This window comes from Megascapheus bottae, chromosome 7 (assembly GCF_031878675.1).
Source record: "Megascapheus bottae isolate mThoBot1 chromosome 7, mThoBot2.hap1, whole genome shotgun sequence".
Classification (NCBI taxonomy): domain Eukaryota; kingdom Metazoa; phylum Chordata; class Mammalia; order Rodentia; family Geomyidae; genus Megascapheus; species Megascapheus bottae.
The window spans coordinates 42,647,434-42,668,203 of record NC_143515.1 but is presented as its reverse complement, the minus strand read 5'-3'; positions in this window follow the sequence as shown (position 1 = coordinate 42,668,203).

Sequence of the window (20,770 nt, the reverse complement as noted above, 5' to 3'; positions counted from 1 at the left end):
AAAATGTTCTTAAACATAGGGGGAAAAATAAAAATCCTAAAAGTAAACCGTATAAATAAATGAAACTTTTAAATCCATAGATGAGTTTGAGGATAGGTTAAACACAACTGAAGTGTAGATAACCCAAAGGTAAATCAAAAGAACATTGCCATAAGAAATAAAAGAATAAAGACATGTGAAAGGGTATCAATGTATGTGAATTAATGCACCTTCTATCTGGCAAATATCATGTAACCCTTTTATTAATTACAATAAAAATATTTTAAAAAAAGAATAAAAGAGAAAAAAGAAGCAAAGAAGATCGATCACGACTTGTTAACTAGAGAACCAGAAGTAATGTAACTTATCATAGAAGAGACTGAAAACGGAAGAACAACAGTATTTAAGGGCTTTTCTCGAAATTGATGAGCATTCAAATTATAAAACAAATTCAGAGACCCCGCCAAGGCGGCAGGGCACCAGCGATGAAACAAACAGCTCAATAGCAAGCACCATACTTACACCTGGACGACACATGGAAACCTCCTGAACAATCCGAGGAAGACCCGGCGGGGAGATGGTCCCGAATCAGGTCCACCCCTAATGAGCGTGGGCCTCATCCAAAGGTAACAGCGCCCCAGAACCCACGTCTGGGACATGTTGCGCAGTGTGGGGGTGCTTCCATCAAACCATCACTTCTGCTTTGGGTACCCGAAGACACGTTTGTATTATGTGAAATTGGGGGCTGGAGAGATGGCTCAGCCCAGGGCAGGTGCCTCACACCAGTCCACCCAAGCATGAGTTCTCTTGGGGGTCCACAAGCAACCTGGAAACCAACAAGAAGAAGGATCTGTAGCCAGGGATCAAAAGAAAGAACTCCAGCAGGAGCCAGGTCCAGGGTTGAATATGTAGAGTAGAGCCAGGGCCAGAGCCAGTATAAGGACCAATCTGTCTGGTGAGGCTTGTGGGAGGAATACCCAGAAGAAGGAAGGGTCCTTTGGGGATGGAAGCTATTGTCCTCAGTCTTAAGTATTGTACATCATCTCTGAAGAAACTGTAACTCTATAATATTTAGATCTTGTGTCTTGTTAGATTTTGTCACTTTTAGTATGTGGTTAAATCCTATTGGATTTTGTTGTAGTGTTTGCTGGTTTTGCAAAATGGATTGAAAGAAGCTGCATTTTATTCTGTGATCCTGACCACATACCTCAGCATTATAATGCTGTGTTTAAATGGTTTGTAAAAGCACAGTCTATGACAAACTAGAAGGGAGGTGGCGGGGGTAGCTGATTTGTTTAGCATCCAAAATTCTTTCTTGTATTTAAAAAAGAAGAAAAAAAATCATGTACTTCTATTTGTTTAGCTAATCTATCATTTAGAAAAAAATAAAATGCAGCAAACTACAAGTATACCCAGTACCCTTAATAAATTATGTTGAGTTAAAACAAATTCAATGAGCATTTACTATGAATCTCAAGCAGAGTAAGTAATAAAAAATTAAATCTTAGCTGAGTGCCAGTGGCTCAAGCCTGCAAACCCAGCTACTCAGGAAGCTAAGATCTAGGGCTCATACTTTGAAGCAGCTGGCCAAGAAAGTCCTTGAGACTCTATCTTCAATTAACTATGAAAAAGCCAAAAATGGAGCTGTTGGCTGTTGTTCAAGTACTTGAGTATGTTCTGGGACAGCCCTGAGACTCTGAGTTCAAACCCTAAGATCAGAAAAAAAAAAAAGTAATCTTACCTATCAGAAAAAGCTGGTGATTCATCAAGAGAAAAGGACTTCTTTAAACTTAAAGAGATTACAGAAATAGAATTCACAGCTGACTTGCTGTCATAGTACAAATCTTACAAAAGTATAAGAACATCTTAAAAGTGCTATTCTGAACATCTTATACCCAGCTAAAATATCCTGGAATATCAATGAAAACATCAATGAAATCAAGATGAGGTAGTTTTATTTCTATACGAAAAAATCAAAACTATCATTAGTTTTGAACTAAAAGAAAGATCTAGTAGCCAAAATGAAAACAATCTCAGATTGAAACTCAAAAGAGCAATATAAAGTGGTAAACAAGTGGCTAAACTACATGAATAATTCATATTTAAAATGATAATGCTGTCTTTTAAGATTGTCATAATCAGTAGAAACCTTGCGCTCTCCTAGCAGAGATTTGCAATAGAGCAAAACCTTGATACAAAAGGCCATATAGTAGGACGCTAAATGGAAGGATCTCCAGGATATAGAAACGTAAGCCATATAATGAATGATTGTTGTTCTTAGGGTACTGTGTTATCTCTCATCTCTTTTGCTGTCCCTTGGCTATCTCAAATTGTTACAGTATCTCACTTTGTTACCGATATATCGGATATATTTGTATTTGGTTATTTGAAATTGGATAAGGAAGGGGGGAAAACAAGATGAGGGTTGGGGGTGGGGGGAGGGAAATGGGGACCAAGACATGTGAAAGGGTATCAATGTATGGGAATTAATGCACCATCTATCTGGCAAATATCATGTAACCCTTCTATTAATTACAATAATAAATATATAAAAAAGATCTAAAATATTCATAAATTAAAAGTTATAATAGCATTTAAGTAGAAAGGAAACAAATACAAAAATAAAAGGAGATAAATATAAAAGGAGACATGTAAAATTGCAAAAAAATAAAGTGGGACCTCCCCCTTATCCAGAAATGATGGAAATTCTGATTTATTTTGACTTGTTATATTAAGGAGCTACATGTAATTTTCTGAGCACTACTACAATTACCAAAAATATATTCAATAAGCTATTAGATATTGAAAGAAGCAACAAGCCCAAGTAGAAGCAAGAAAGGGGAGAAAATGGAAAACCATAGGAAAATAAATGTTTTAAAAAACGAGAGAGCATAATTTTTTTGTTGTTTTGTTTTGTTTTGTTTTGTCTGTCATGGGGCCTGAACTCAGGGCCTAGGTGCTATCCCTGAGGTTTTTTTTGCTTAAAGCTAGTGCTCTACCACTTTAAGCCACAGAGTCACTTCTGGCTTTCTGGTGGTTCATTGGAGATAAGAGTTTCACAAATTTCCTGCCTACAATGGGTTCAAACCATGGTCCTCAGATGTTAGCCTCCTGAGTAGCTAGGATTACAGGTATGAGCCACTGGCACCTGGCTGAGAGTATAGGTTTAAAAAAAAATTGTAGGAATTGAACTCTGGGCCTGGGCACTGTCCCTGAGCTCTTCAGCTCAAGGCTACCACCTACCCCCAGAGCCACAGTGCAGCTTCTGGTTTCTGGTGATTAATTGGAGATAAGAGTCTCATGGACTTTTTAGTGCCCTGGCTGGCTTTGAACTGTGATCCTCAGATCTCAGCCTCCTGTATAGCTAGGATTACAGGCGTGATCCACTGTGCCCAGCTGAGAGTGGTTTTAATCCAAATATATTCATAAATATATTAAAAAAGCAAGTGGACAAAATGTCCCATTAAAAGAGAAAGATTATCATGCTGGATAAAATCCCCAACTCAAAAATAGATGTAGGCTACCAATGACATTCATTAAAGGTAATCATGAAGAAAAGTTGAAGACTTCTCATTTTCCTGGAGCCACCTCAATGTATCTTGAAGGCAGACATTATTTCAGCACTTACATTCTTATAAAAAATTTTCATCCTATAGAAAAGAAATATTTGATCATAATGTCTTTGTCTGGTCTTGGGGTTAGTGTAAGGCTGTCTCAAAGACTGATTTGAAAATATTTCTTTCTCTTTAGTTTCCCAGAAAAGCCTGTAAAGAATTGGTATTTTTCCAGACTTTTTTTTTCCAGCCTGATCACTATCCTTGATCACTCTACCAATCGAGCCCAAGCACCACTTCTGGCTTTATTTACATATAGTAACTGAGGAATTGAACCTGGGTCTTTACGCATGCTAGGCAAGCACTCTACCACTAGGCCAAACTCTGTATCTTTTGCCTTGTATATAAGCTTATCTAATCTGTGGAAGGGAAAGGGAATCACAGAAACAGCAGGATAAAGGACGAACTAGTGCAATACAGACACTCACTTGACACTATATTGGAAATGAACTTTAAAACCTAGGGGAGCAGACTGGGGAGTAGTAAGTGGGAAGAAAATAAATGAGGGGATAACAGTGTTTAAAAAGAAATGTAGAAGGGTTACCAATGGCAGGTAATGTGCCACTACCTGCCAAATGTAACTGTAACCCCTCTATATATCACCCTGAATGAAATTTTTAAAAAGAAATGTATTCATTATCTTAATTTTTAAACTGTAAACCTTCTCTTCATCATCTTACAAGAAAATAATGCAAAAAGAAAAAAAAGAAAAAGAATTCGTTGTGTATACCACAAAACTAAGGAAAGTAAGGGAAGGGATGGGGCGAAGTGAGGGTGAGAATGTTGAAAGGATGAGTCTGGTGTATTATATTCATAAACTGCTCTGTTAGGTGGAACTTCCTTTGTATTACTACTTAAAGATAATTCAAAGAAATAAATAATAAGAAGTAAAAAAAAGAATTGGTATTTTTCTTCCTAGATGTTTTACGTTTCCTGCTAAGAAGGAGTATCAACTATAAAGCTCCATTTCTTTTATATAGGGTTAGTTAGACTACCTTTATCTTTGGAATGAACTTTGCTAGTTTGTAACTTCTAAGAAATTTGTCCATTTGTGTTATAGAATTTATTAGCTAAAGTTCTCCTTTGTTATTTTATGTCTACAAAATCCATAGTAATAATTGCTCTCTCATTTCTGATATTGTATTCCTTGTTTCAAATTCTTTTCTTCTCCTTAATTTGGGTATTTTTTTGCCCTTTCATTTAATGTCTCAGATTAGAAGTTGATAGGACTGATGTGAATGTTCACTTCAAATATAGACATTTCCGTACTATAAATTTCCCTCCAAATACTATACTAGCTGCTTCCTGCAAGTTTTATTTTTCCAACAAGTTTTAATACATTATATTTTTATTTCTTGCTCAGTGCAAAACATGTATGTGTTATTTGTTTATCTCTTTGACCCATGGGAAATTTTAAATGGACTATTCATTTTTAAAAACATTTAGAGTTTTCTAAATAGTTCCATTATTAAATTCTACTTTATCTTGCTCATGCCAGCTATCATACTTTTATTGAGATACTATTATATTTGCTAAAGTTTTTTTATGGCTCAGAAAATGGAAACTTGAAAAGAATTCATTGGGTAATACGATCTATAAATGTCAACTTGAACAAGTTGGTTTATAGTGTTGTCCAAGTTTATATACTTACTGATTTTCTGTCCACTTGTTCTATCAAGTATTGAAAAAAGGGTATTGACATTTCTGACAATAATTTTGTACTTATCTACTTCTTGAATCTCTGTTTTTGCTTCTTGCGTGTTAAAGATTATCAGAGCCTCCTGAGGAATAGATGCTTTCATCACTATGAAATATTATTGATCCTTATTGATAATTTTATTCAGAAATCAGTTCATTTACTGTGTTTAATAATATGTTTAGATTTTTTTTGCCAGTCCTAGAACTTAAATTTGGGCCTGGACTCTGTTGATGAGCAGCTTTTACTCAAGGCTACAACTTGAGCCAGAGTACCACTTCTTGTTTTTCTGTTTTGTTTTGTCGAGTAGTTTGTTGGAGATAGGCTCGTGGACGTTTCAGCCCAGGCTGGCTTCAAACCATGGTCCTCAGATCTTAGCCTCCTGAGTAGCTAAGATTACAGGTGTGAGCCACCAGTGCCCAGCCATATGTTTAGATTTTAACTAATCATATTGCTGTTATTTGCCTATTTGTCCTATACATATTCTGTTGTTTTCTCTCCTATTTTCTTTTGGATTACTTGAATTTTTCTGATTATTCTTCTTTAGAGCTTATGCTATTTCTCTTTAACTTACTATGCTCTATGTGTTTACATATACTGCGTGGTAATTCATTTCCTATTTCAACTTGACCAGCCTACAGGAAAACTACATCACTGGTAAAACTTTATTTCTGAGTTTTTCTGTAAGACAAGCATTTGGATCCACCCTCACTAATACCAATGGACGTCATCTAAAAGGTTGAGAAAAGATAAATTATTTCTCTTTTCTTGAGCTAGAATATCCATCTTCTCCTGTCTTCAGACATTAGAGTTACTGGTTCTTGAGCCTTCAGAATCCAGGATTTAAACACCAGTAGCCCACACCCATGTATCATGATACCCTGGTCATCAGATTTGTGAACTCAAACTTCCACACCACAGTGTCCCTGGTTCTCTATCAAGTAGATGAAACATCATGGAACTTTTTCATTTCCATTATTATATAAGCCAAGCTCCATAAGAAGGCTCTTCTGCAAGGACTTGGCTTATAGATATCATATTTTAGGTACCTTAGTTGTTAATAAATGTATTCCTGTATGTTTTCCATTGATATAATGCTTCCTTCTATAATATCTAGTCTCTTAACTTCATCCAGTATATTTTTCATCTGATATGTTGTAGTTTCTTCCACATCTTAACACATTCACCCTTTTAAGCTATTTTCTTAAAGCTATAAATTTAAAGCAGTTGTAACTGTTTTTAGTGTTCTTGTGTATAATTCTATCTTCTGTGAAATTTCTTAGTTTATTTCTATTGATAGATTTTTCTGTTCAAGATGCATGTCTTGTACTTTTTTTTATTATGTTGCTAGACATTGTGAATTTTACCTTGTTGCTTACTGGATATTTGTGTCATCTGGTAAATATTTTCAGCTGCCTTCTGTGGCACTATTAAGTTGCTTAGAAACAGCCTGATCTTTTTAGAATCTTTTTTCTTAAGGTTTGTTAGATAAGATCAAGATTTAATCAAGGGCTAATTTTGCCTACTACGGAGACAAAACTCTTCTGAGTATTTGGCTCAATGTCTTGTGACTTAGGAAGCTTTCCACTCTGGTTTAAAGGACCCAGTAACTACTCACAGCACTATATAGGATCCCCCCTTTTAAATTTTATCATCGGGATAATGTATAAAGGGGTTACAGTTACACTCGTCAGGTAGTAGGTGCATTACTTCTCGCACATTGATACCCCTTCTCATGTTTTTGTCCTCACTTCTCTCTCCCCACCCCTTCCCAATCATCTTGTTTTCCCCACTTCCCTTCCCTACCTTTATGGTTTTAAGAAACCATTTCTCTCATCCTTGTAGTTAATTCTTTTCCTAGCAGGGACTAGTTTCCTTACAGGTTCCAGAGTTATAAGCAGTCCAATGAAGCTTTGTGAGAGACTCTCTACAAATCTCCACAGTTCTTTCTCTATGAAAGTCTCTCCACTCTGTTTTGTGCACTCTGATTCTGACTACCTTTTCTCACCAGACTTTAAATGTAGGGAAACAGCTAGAATATACTGGGTTTCTCCCTTCTTATACATTAGCCCAACTATATACCACAACGTAATTGTGCTTAAGGATTTACTTAAGGATTGGCTTTATGTACAATGACTTCAAAGCTGTCATTTCATATTTTCCCTAGTTTGCAGTTGTTTGTAACAAGAAGGTAAGCCTTGTTCCTGCTACTTTATCTTTTTTAGAAGTGAGAGTCATAAAAATGCCTTATAGTACTTCCTGTGTCTAGTTATAGAACTAATCCTCACAAACCCGTTATATTTTATAAGGCTAGGTATTTTTCACCATTAAACATCTGAAATATATTCAATCATTATTGATTAAACCAACTTATTATGGTAACATGGGCTTCAGTAAGTCCCATGCCAGTAATAGCAGGAAACGTACAGCTTCCATTTGTATAAGAAAGGGTATGTAAACCAAGATTTCTGAGTTCTAAGCCACTCCTACCACCAACAGAATCTGAGTCATGAAATAGACATAACTACCCTTGCTAATTTCACAAGATTGCTGTGATAAACTCTGTAAAAAATCAAATTCTCCCCAAACAATGGGATTATCAAGGTAATAGCATGAATCCTCTGATTTCTTAAGAAATGCCCATGCTTGAGAACATATTTTTCAAGTTAATATGATTCAATAGGTATCAAAATTACATCCCAGAAATGTAAAGTGTGAACACTAGAAAGGATCTGTCATATGTCAAAGCCAGGGAAACTGAAGCCTGAAAAAGGTAAGTGATCCATGTAAGACCACCAGGAGATCCCCACAAAGGGGAGCTGGGATTGGAGTTCTTCCTATCACAATAAAATAGACCTCAACTCTCAACCAGCACATCCTTGTTTCCATTGATAATTTTTTTTAACTTAGTCTTTGGCATCCCTGACTATTTCACAATCTCACTGTGGTATGTTTCCATGGATGAAGTGGATTTCATTGTCCTACTTTTTTTTTCCTTTTCTGAAATTGGGAAACCCAAAGGTCACTTGCATAACTGTCATGACAGGCCATAGAAGGAGGATTTATAGATGCAGGAAATAGTCAACAGCCAAAGATTCATCTGGTAGTTAATAGTGTTTTTTCTATGCCACATGCTGGGGTTCAAAGCTGGAATATTCTTTGGGAAGTAAACTTCCAGATCAACATGTGACTGCAGATTTTATTGGTCACCATCAGAATTATGGTGTCTTTGGTCATACTCTCTGACCAGTCAAGACCAAAGGATTGAGCAGATGAAAATTCTGGGCAGAAACTGAGGAAAACAACTTTAGACAAGGTGAATGCTGAATAAAATCTATTAAGCTCCACCCATTAGGCAAGCCCAGAAGACTCAGACTACAAAGAATATGAGAAAACAGGGTCCTGGAAAACAGGCTATAGTCCAAGGCAAGAATCCTCCCCAAAGCTGAGATCCAGGGGAGAAGATAGACTGGTGGGAACCTGGAACTCACACTTTGCTTGGGTTGTGCCAAAGACTCCACATGATACAAGCTTCTCCCATCATAGTTTCCTACAGGGTCTCAGTGACACCCAAGGTATGCTTTAAAATGCACCCTCTGGTTTTTCAAGGGTGGTAGAAATTACAGGTTCCGGGCCGGGAGTTTGGCCTAGTGGTTAAAGTGCTTGCCTAGCATGCATGAAGACCCGGGTTCGATTCCTTGGCACCACATACATAGAAAAAAGCTGGAAGTGGTGCTGAGGCTCAAGTGGTAGAGCTCTAGCCTTGAGAAAGTCCAAGGACAGTGCTCAGGCCCTGAGCTCAAGCCCAGGACTGGCAAAAAAAAAAAAAAGAAAAGAAATTACAGGTTCCTTGGCACCTTTATGTGAAAGGGTATCAATGTATGTGAATTAATGCACCTTCTATCTGGCAAATATCATGTAACCCTTCTATTTAAAAAATAAAAAAATAAAAAAAATATGAAAAAAGTTCCTATTAGTATACCCTTTTTAAAAGGAGCTCCCGAAATAATCTACACAACCATGCACATTGAAGTTTTGAGAATCCCCTGCCCCTTCAAACATATGCATTCATAACTATCTGTCAGTCATACTCAGATATTTTGAGATATGATACATAGAAGTTATTTGATGCTCTGTTTACTTTACTAGGGATTCAATGTTAATGTACAACTCACCTCTTCAGTAAGCAACTAAACAAGAACATTCGTTTTTCTCTTGAGCCAGGATTAGGTTGCTGGTATCTTGCTGGAACACTGAACCATATAAAAGGCCAGCTAGGTTAAAAAACATATGTTCGTCCAAAGGCAGATAAAATTGTGTATTGAAAAACTGAGAAAATGAAACCTTACATAGATGTACATGAATATATTTGTGTATCCATTAGGAGAGGCCCCAGCTAACACAGCAGCCATTATCTGCAATTTTGTAAGCAGATAGAACAGAGAGAAAAGAGAATACTAGTTTCTAACCATTTCCACCTCAATGGTACATGCACTGGCATTAGTTAACATTTGTACTGACCACAGCAAGTCATATGGCTGTGTCTGTTAGTGGTCAGGAAACAGAATTCTTTCCATGGGGAAGAGAACTGGCTTTGGGTAAACAATAGCTCAATTTGCACATTGTGGTAGAGAGATGGAAGAGAGAAGAAAGAGAAGAGAAGTGGGGGGTAGGAAGGGAAGAAGGGAAGGAAAGGGGAGAAAGTTACATCAATCTAAGGAATAATATTTTGTAGTATCTGGGGACAGGATTTAGTTTCTGTACTTGCTTGTTCATTTATTCATTTATTTAACTCATACTCTTTGTCATGCCTTGAGCAGAATTGTTCCATGCTATTACCCATGGTTTCTATTGAGCCAGCCTAGGTCTCCATTGTCTCAGCTTACCAGAAGAGAGCACGTGAAATGGGAGGGAGAATGTTGTCTCACTCAGAAGAGACACATGGGCCCAGTGGCAACATTCCAAAGAAATAACCAGTCTAAGGATCAGTAAGATATCTATGGCTCAACTAGGATGGAGGAAATCTGGAAAGGCTTAGACAAAGAAAGGAGACCCCAAGGTGCCACCAAAAGGCACACTGAGAACTAGGAAGGATATCAGAGGACAGAAATGGGAATTCAGGCCTGTTTCTAGACACCAGCATCCATTGCCTCTGGGTCAAAGTGTGTGGACCTGGTTCAGGAAGTCTCTCTCTCAGGCTCACCAGCTGGCCAGTGTGCTTCCTTGCAAGGCTGTTGGCCACTTCCTGTTCCTCCTGGGACAGCCACCATCTTCCTTTCCCTTTCCATTTTGGACGGCAATTAGGAGAAGGTTAACTGAGTGTCCTTCTCCCAGGAATCCTCTTCTACTTTTCAAAATCACAGCGTTAGCAAAAGAAAATCCCAGCTTAGGCTAACAGGTAGGAGCGTGGTAGGGCCCTAGGAGCTTCTGTTGGAAGTGGGGCGATTGGGCGAATCTTCCCAGCGGGAGGTTAATACTCATCATTCGGAATTGCAGCTGAGGCCCATTTGAGTGACAGGCGGCCTGGAGCTGAAAGAGCAGCTAGGATCCCAGAACTGCTGGCATGCAGGCTTGAAAGAGATTTATTTCAGGATAATTAGCTGGGAGTATTAAAGGTGGCTAGGAAGATCCGCAATTACTGTTTAGCAAACAGAAAGGAGACGTACACATACCCCCCAAAAAATGCAAAGACCCAAATTTTTCTCCACTTGGAAGTTGTTGAATAATTAGGATAAAACCCCCTAAAAGTGACTTTATTGCTCTTAGATCCCCTTGCAAATGTGTCCAGGCAGGAAGGAAAGAAAATAAGAAGGGAAAGATGGTCTTGGTAATGGGTTAATGGCAATAACCCTCCACCCTGTAGAAGACTGGCTGTGTGGACTGTTGTCATATCAAATGGGAAGTTTCAGAATTTCTTTTCTTGTTTCACAAAAAGACCTGTGCCACCACAGTATTCTTTAGGAAGAAGGAGAAGGAGAAGGGGAAGAAAACAGACAAGGAGAAGAAGAAACAATTCTTAACTCTTAAATTGAAAGTGTGTGAAACAAGAAATTTCACAGAAATCTGGAAAGAAGCAATGAGAGAAAGGGAGAGGGAAGGAGAGGGAAGGAGAGGGAAGGAGGAGGCTCTGTTTCCACATCATCTGTGATGACGTAATAACTGACACTCCTGTCACCCTTTAGAGCCACTGGGCTTCCTGATCTTTTGTTCTACCCACCATCAGAGACAGGTTTACCTAAAAGGAAGACAATACAGTCTGATGTCATTTTATTCTGAAAGCCTCAGGTCTGGGATTTTCTAAGTCACTCTTTTCAATAAAACTGCACAGCGTCTCCCTCACCACATCTGGTCACCAGCACTATTCAAAGAGGTCAATAGAGCTGCAGCCTGTTGTGGGGCCTTATTGGCAGAGACTCCAAGGAAGAATCCAGGGTTTGTGCCACTGGCACATTCTCTGCCTGGAAGTGTGTTCCTTCCTTTATTCCCAGCTTTACATGCTCACTTCAGGTACTTCCACCTAACACAAAGGCTCCTTGAGATTGGAGCTTCGGTATTTTCCAGCTCCGAGCTTGGCCCACAGTCTTTAGAAATAAATAAATGCCAAGCTTGTAGCTGAAGTAACTGTGAAAAGGGAACCAGGGGAGAGAAGACGCTTGGGCAACCCTGCCTCCTAGACTGTCACCTTCTTGATCCAGTCAAAGGCAAACCCTATAGTAACTACTCTATAAAGTTGACAGGTTTACAAAGAATCAAGTCTCTGGCCTTGCTGGTTTATATCTTGCTGTAAAGATCTGCAACATTTTTAAACATGTGAAATAAAGTTTACATTACTTATAAAAGCATACATATATGGTAAAAGACATGACAAAGCATACATGGGAAGGACACACAGCTTCTAAGAAGGACAGAGTGTGACACTTCAGCTCTGACAAGTCTTCTTCCTCAAAATAATCACAACAATAACAAGGAACTGTGAATGACTCAGGAATCGCCATAAAGGAAGGCATGCCTCAGATTCATGGATTCCCAGCAAGTGTCAAGAAAAGTGTGGGATTCATTTGAGGAAATGTCTCATCTTGAGCAAATTATACCACCAGTCTTGACTTCTCACTCTATGTCATCCTGCAGAGAAGTCCCTTGATCATGAAGTCTTATTTTCCCCTATAAGAACACAGCCTCCAGTAGGGAGAACTATAGTTTGTGTCTGTTTCAGACTCCCCATCCATTCCAGTTCAGAGTTGCTCCTCTAGGCAAGCAAAAGTGAACCAGGATACATACTGGGAAGGAGATGAAGTTCTGTTTTCCAGCCAAGAATAATTACCCAGTTTTCAAGGATATTCACTGGAGTATAGTTTGTCACAGGAAAAATTAACCTAAATATTTATTGGGAGAAAATGGATTATATTAATTATGGCAGAGCAGTTATATAGAGTATTTCAGAGAATGAGACAGAACTAAAGAAAAAAGCCTAGATATAGTAAATGAAAAATACACAACTTACATTAAATAATTTAACACTCAGAAAAGTAACATGTCAAACACTCCAAATCATATACATAGTACCTATAAAGACTTGTATAAGTTGAATCACCAGTGAGGGCTAGCTCTCACTTATTCTCCCTTTCCCTTTTTCCTCTTCTCTCTCCATCTCTCTCTATTACATAGCATCAGTCATTATGTTGATTTACATCTCCTCATCTTTGGGCTATGCCAAACTTGCAGTGTCATACAAAATAAACTGTCTAGGTAGACCTTCAACCTTTAGCCTACCCAGTTGTAATATTATACAAAATTGCAACCAAAAAAACAAATTGTTGTATCAGCTGGACACTGGTGGCTCTCTCTCTTACCTACTTGGAAGACTGAGATCAGAAGGATGACACTTTAAGTTTAACTCAGCCTTCCCCCCACCAAAAAAAGCTTTATAAGGAAGAAGTTATGACAAAAAGCATAAAATCATAGTCCAGATCATAGTCCAGGCACTGGCTGGGCCAAAAAGCAATACTGTATGGCAAAATAATTCATAGAAAAGCTGTGCTTCAGTAACAGAGTATCTGCCTAGCAAAAGCAAGGCCCTGAGTCCAAATTGAAGTACAGAAAAGATCATTATGTCATCATTTGACCTAAGAGTCTTTGACAATGAACTCAGTGATGAATGTGCCCCCTCAAGTGCAGGATACTATCAACTATTTCTCGGGCCTTGTCACTGCCTAAGGAAAAGGTACAGGTATGGATAAGATCCCGCATGTTCTAGAGCCTTCGTCAGTCCCCCAACTCATGCTTCTCTTGGGACAAACATGGGACTCCCCCTGCAAAGGGCACCTGTGTCTCATAGACATTAGCACAACAAGCATGGGACAGCTTTCTCAAAGAAATTTCAACTTCCCTCCAGCAACCCAGATAAACTTTCCACTGCTCATGACGCTGGCCTCAGCTGGCAGCTGGCCCCATCGCAGGCATGCCAAGCACAAATAAAGTTTGAAGGACAAACACAGCCAGAAAACGTCAGAGCTTTCTCTCCAGCTTCCAAGCTTATTATTTCTTATTATTTCTCGAGAGCATCTACTGTGCTTTTAAAAACAAGGGGCCTATTTTATGATCTGCTCAATGGTCTATTTTAAACTCAAGACTGTTTGTTTACATTCAATCCTAGGCCTTGCCTTTTGCAATAACTGCCACTGGCATGGTGCAGAGCTCCTGGAGACTGCCTCAGCTCTGTGGAACACTTCTCATATCAAAAAGGGGTACAAATTGAGGATTTGAAATTGCTTAAATTCTGAGAGGGCTCAAAGGAAGAAAGTACCAAACTGGAAAAATAAAGAGTGTCTGGTACCAGATTGTAGGCTGGTAAGGATGAGTGAATTGTCATATGCTGACAAAAAGTATAAACGTGTTCATTTACCCAACAAATATTTATTGAGCACCAACTACTTACCAGGCTCTTGACTGAATCCACAAAACAACAACAAAATAAAAACAATGAAATTGTCCTTAGGGGACCAATATTAAAATGGGAGGAAGACAAAGAACAATAATAACATTATTTCATTGCATCAGTAAGATGTTAATAATAATAATAATTAATGAACTGGGGAAAATTCAGGTGTATTCTCAGATGCACAGAACCTTTCCTGAAAAGAAGCCCAAACCCTCATGTGGCATTAGCCAATCCTTATAGAATAGTAACATCTGAACTCTGAACACCATTGGTCTGATTTTGTCACCTCTTCAATCTTTCTAAGCAACTTGGCTCCAATCTCTGCAACTCCAAGCCAAGCTCCTGCCTAACATAAAAAGAGGCCAGGCCATGCCTGCCCAGGCACTCAGGCTTCTCCCCACAGCTGACTTCACCCTCCCCTATTTTTTGAAACCAAGAGAACTTCAGTCCCTACCCTGACACAAGAGACCCTCACTCTTCCAGCCTCACCCCTTTAGGCCAGACAGAAGATAATTTCTATAAACTCCAGTTTATAAGTGAACTGGCTCTGGTTTACATCTGACAAGTATTTACTTTGCCAGAATTCATACCCTACCCCCTTCCAGGGAAATTTTCTTAACTCAAAGTCTGTTCCTGGTAGAAGAATCTCAGATTCTGAAGCTTAAAGAAGGAATCTATTTTTAGGTCAAGAGGCCTTCAGAGAACTTGCTTGGGATCATCCAAATCTCCACTCCACCCTCCTCAAATCTTTCCCACCTCCACCCCCACAGACTGACCTTCACTCAGCTTTTGCATCCATCACTTGCTGAATTTCAGAAGCAGTTCATTTTCCCTAGGGAGCAGCCACTACACAAAATGACAGTGAAGAAAGGGGAAAGGCTGTGACAGATAGCCAGACAGATAGACAGACAGACAGACAGACAGACAGACAGACAGCTATTGAATCAGAAAACCTGCATGCTTGATGCTGACATTTCATTAAGGAGGCCTTTGAGTGCCATGAGAAGACTGTATTCTGATCCCATGGGCTAGGAAAGAGGTCCTACATGGACACCAGTGCAGTTTTTGACAAGACCTTGAGTGATTTGCCAGTTCATTAGTGAATGGAGCTGGTATTACACATTGCTTTGGCTCTAGAGAAAATGTATGATTATAGCACATCAATGGAAAATGTTATAATTAAAGATGCAAAACAGGGTTCATATACACCCATTTTCAGTATTTGGAACTTTCCAAAACCATCTCTTTTTGAGAATCACCATTTGCGGTTGATGAGCTTCAGGAGATTGTTTTTGTTTTCCTCCACTCAGTGTATGCAAAAAAATATTATATTTTAAGTAAAGTTAGTATACAAGATGAGGTCTTTGTAATGTAAACACAAAATGGGACCTGTAATGTCTTCATGAAAAGAGGGAAAGCAAGGTAGTAACATCTCAGAACTGCAAAGTACATGGCTAGACTTCAAGAGTTAAGACAAAGTATTTGTTGGCATTCAGAAGGTAACACTTAGAAATTATATTCTAGCTTTGAAAGATTGTATCTTCACAGTAAATCATTGTAATATAGTTTGTCTTCTTTTAGCAAGACTGAAATAGATGCTTCTGAGCCATTAAAAAATAAATAAAATAACTATAATCACAACAGAAACCAAACACCATCATAAATGTATATATAGCATGTATTCCCTGCCAACATCTCTGAGTACAAAGCCTGGATGCACCTGACATCTCTGAGTTAAAGCAGGTAGAAGAAATGATCCTTGTTTTGCAGGTGGGAAAGGAAGGTAATGAAGCACAGAGAGGTTGGGCAAGCTGCCCAGGAAGAAGGAACAAGTCAACAGCCAGATCAGGACAAAACTAGCAGTCCTGATTCCCTGGTCATGGCTCACACTCAGTCTGTACTGCTTCAGAAATACCAGGCATGGAATGTAAGAATACCAGAAATCTGCAGTGAGCAGAAAATATTTCATTTCCAACTAATAAAATTATCAGTTCATACACAGCACCAATTACCAATGCCAGGCAAGTTTACACCTCAGTGAAGACTCTAGAGCCCAGGAACCCCCATCTATACACCCCCATTAACACCAGTTAATAGTGGGACTGTGAGCTGGTGTTCTTCTTGCCTATTCCCTTGCAAGTCTGAGATTCTAAAGGAAGATCCTCTAAAGCATAAAAACTAATAGATAATGGTCAGGCCCTAAGTTCAAGCCCCAGAACTGGTTGTGTGTGTGTGTGTGTGTGTGTGTGTGTGTGTGTGCTCCCCCCCACACACACACACAACTTGCCACATTAAAACATGGAAAAGCTGATTTCTTCTGAATCCCTTGGTCCAAGGCATGAATCTAAGGTCATATGCAGGGCTTAGACTAGTTCTAAAGAACCACCTTTTAAGATTTCCAAAGAGAGGGGTATTAAAACTTTGCTCAGAACTTCTAGGGGAATTTGGTGACTTGATCAAAATAAAAGTAATAGGCAAGATCTTTTCTTAAAATTTAGACTGTGTTTCTACATGAAATTATGACACTAGGATAAGTTACCCACCTGTGCTTGAATTGTTTGTGAATGCTTTTGTTACTTCTGCCCAAATGACTATTTGAAGCCTACACTCAAAGTTTAATAGTTGCCACAGTGTTTGGGGTATTCTATCCCAGTACACATCAGCATACCTGGTCTATATCTGAATAAAGCTCTCCCTGATCCAAAATTTAAAAATTCAATTGATTTTCTACTAAGGTAAAATATCCAGTGTGCCTCTTGTCAAGGCTTCCTGTTCTTGTCACGGGGAATGAGAGATCTACTGTATTGTCCATCCACTGATCTACTGTATTGCCTATCAGTGGATGGTAATACAGACCTAGAAAAAGACAAGCTCTCTGAACCTCAATTATTTTTCCCTTGTGAGGTGAAAGTAGAGACTAAATGATTGTGAAGGGCACTAAGATATGTAATAATGCGGTCAATTATATAAGATAAAGCTTTTGAACTGCCCAGCTCAAAGTCTGGCATACAATGAGTGCTCAATAAATGTTGACTTCCATGATCAGTTAGGGATATGAGTAGTCTAGACTCACCACCTTGAAACAGAACTTTCACTCCTACTCCATTGTCCATAAGGATGTACGACTGGAACTCCAAGGTCAGGCAAAACATAAATTCATCCTAGTTGTAGAAAACTGTGTTCATACCCATCTGTGAGTCTGTGAAGCTTTCAAATCATGATAAAGGCCTGACACAAAGCACAAACAGTCCTCCAACATCACTTATTCAGTCTAGCCCTTGTGGCTGAACAGCAATGCCCCAAATCAAACAGATCTCTTGTCACATAACTGCTAGGTATCAGTGTAATAAAGACCTATCCCCATCTACCTCTTGTGGTGTATGTCATTCACTCTGATCTCACAGCCTCCCTCTCCCCAGCATACAGGCAGTGTGTCCCAGCCTCCCTTGCAATTAGAGGCCATTTGACTGAGTTCTAGCCATTTGAGGTTTATTGGCAGTATCATATATCAACTTTCAGGTAGAATTCTTAAGGTCATCCATGAGATACCATTCCCACACACACACACACATTGAGGCAAACTGATGGAAAATGCCGGAATCCCGCAAGAGTTGCGGTGCCTTGAAGATCTGCCAGCTCACAGGGTGCTTAACAAAAGCAAGAAGTAAACATTCACCGTGCTATACCACTGAAATGCCAGGGTTTCTATAGCATTGCTTATCATATTCCAATTATACAAACCCCAGGCCCTCAGTATTGTAAGGAAATGAACATCTAGGAGGTACCTGTACTATTGGTCGAACTCCATGTTGTCATTCATTACTTGAACATGCCATTATTTAATGGGTTGCAATCACTATGCTCTACAACAGAAAATATCAGAGACATTTTCAAAATGTACGCAAAAACTGTTTCATGGAAAGTATGTTTCCATCTTGCAGGCATATGTATGCATATGTGTATGCTGGCCTGTGATATAACCTATAATTCTTACTGTGAGGCATGGCTCAAAATAGAGAGTTCTGGAGCAATCTTATCTCCATTCTTCGGGGAAAGGCATCCTTCAGAAAGGTCCAAGTGATTCTGTGAAGTCACACAACTACTAAGTGGTGACACTGGGACCAAACTTGGATGTTAGTCTTCCCCACAGCTGGGGCAGCTGACAGCCCCTCGCACAATTCCTCCTCCAGAGGTTTCTGAGCAGACAGCCTCCACCCCTACCTGGCTGGCTCTTCTCATATTTTCAGGGAGCTACATGGGAACATTTTGATACTTCTGCTTATAGGTATTTTAAGCAGAGTATTTTTTAAAAAGAATTACTCAAATTTCTCAGCCTATCTATAAAATAGATCTGTTTACATTTGATTTCTCCCAGTGGTATTCTGAAGACCGTGGAAGAAAACTGATGGAGAAGGGTTAGCTGAAGCCCAGCCAAGGATGGCTAACAAAAAGAGATCTGATATTCATAAATCATAAGCATGAGATGAGCAGTGGGGTAAAAGGGAGAGAGAGAGGTAAAAGAGAAAAATGAACTTTAGCAAGACCTATCCATCCCACATCCTCTCACTGATTCCTTAAATGCATTTCTGGACAAGCCCGGACTAAACTATGGAGACTGCATATCATACCTTGAAAATCAATTTGAAAGATTCCTGGGAATTTTGCCTCTATAAATATCAAGCCATGAGAGCCATGTGCCCCTCAGCTGGGTACTGAAGAAGCTCAAGACTTGATTGTATGGAAGACCTGAACCTTTCATTGTCACTGTCAGCCCACTGGAGAAGTACAGGGGCCATTTCTACAGGGTTGAAGACAACTGAAGCTCTAGAGAGAAGATTGACCATTCAGATGTTATTGGGAGCTGAGAGACCAGGTAGAGTCAAGTTCACTTCTGACCCCCTCAAAATGCACTGATCTATGATCCACAAAAAGCTCTAGGAAAGCATAGCTTTGCTAGGAGGACTCCAGAGAAAATCTCTCTCTCTCTTTTTTTTTTTTCCTATCCTCAGGTCTACAGAAGAACCACAGCCATAAAAGTTTAAGAAGACTATATAACCCACACACTCTATCCAGGAAACTTCACCTTCAAAACTACCCAGCAGCCACACCCAGACTCGCCTTGAGTTCCTGCCCCATGCAATGACAGCAGGCTCTGGAGGCATGGTTTTTCCTACCCAATATGTCCAGCTCCATTATCCCATCAGAACATTTGACCCATCAGTCTCTTCCATCATCCCCTCTGGGCTCGCATGTCCCGGCACAACCTTGCCCGTCTGCTTCATATCAACCTCAACAAGTAAGAATCCTATGAGCTCCCGTCATCCTTGTCTCTTCAGGCACGGAAGACATTATTCACTAACCTAACAAGTGTATTTAAACATTGCAGCTGACTGCCATAGTAAATTCATGTCATGCTTTTTTATGATAGATAATATTTCAGAGATACAGTCCTGCATGGAATTTTTTAAAAAATCATTTTTAGAAAAACAATTTCTGTTAGAAGACTCAGCTGCCCGGCTCTCAGCTGTTACTTCTTCAGAAAAAAAAAAAAAAGAACACATTCTGCATTCTTGTACAGGGTGACAAAGCCAGCCAGAGACTGGTGCATAGACCAACTTTGTGAAACTTACACCTATAGTAGGAAACTCCAGTCACTGTGCTGCACCTTTAAATCTCATTAAGCCCCTCTGGGGTATCAAAGGTTGCTGGTCTGCCATTTCCTGAGTCCTGTCAAGTACAGGTTACAGGAAATTGACAAAAGAGCTTCCATTAGCCTACCCAAAATTCACCTGGCCCTATTATTAAGATGCTGTCTAGTTTGGTCACCTTCTTAATCTATCAAAACTCCAAAAGGATAATCTTTTAAAAGCTTTTCCCCTTTCCCACCCTTCCAACCCCCAAGTACTTTTGTTGGTTGCTTAAATCAAGGTAAGTTGATTTCGTGCAAAATTTGGAGTAGAGTGTCGCTGGGTGCTGGGAGCTGACAAAAAAATCAAACAAACAAACACGAGACTTTTCTACCTGGAAACTGTTCTTTTTGATTCTAAACTGAATGTCACCACTTTGTAAACAAAGAAGATGATTAACAAATCCTGCCTGCCTTTTTTTTTCTTTTTCTTTAACCCATAGTCTTCTCACAGTACCTGACACTCCTAAAAATAAAAAAATCAGGCATACCAGAAGCATACTCAAAGGGATTCCATGCTCTTTGCAGGTTTTGTTTTATAAGCTAGGGACCATTGAAAGAAAATAGAGCCTCCGTCCAGGTGTCCCTGCCTGGCAAATAATGGACGCAGATTGATGTGATCTGGAGGTAAAGGACATTAACATCCTCAGACCCCTGGGCAGGCACACTGCCAGACTGGCTCTAGAGAGGCTCTGAATAGCAAAGCAAGCCTCCCTCACACATCCCGGTCATCTCCCCAGAAGGGCTTTTATCCCAGGACCAGACGCCCCTCCCCCTGCCTCAGAATGGGCACACAAGATAGACTGCCTGCATTATTGATTTAAGACAGCCAGCTGACAATACGCTGCGTCTCCTTT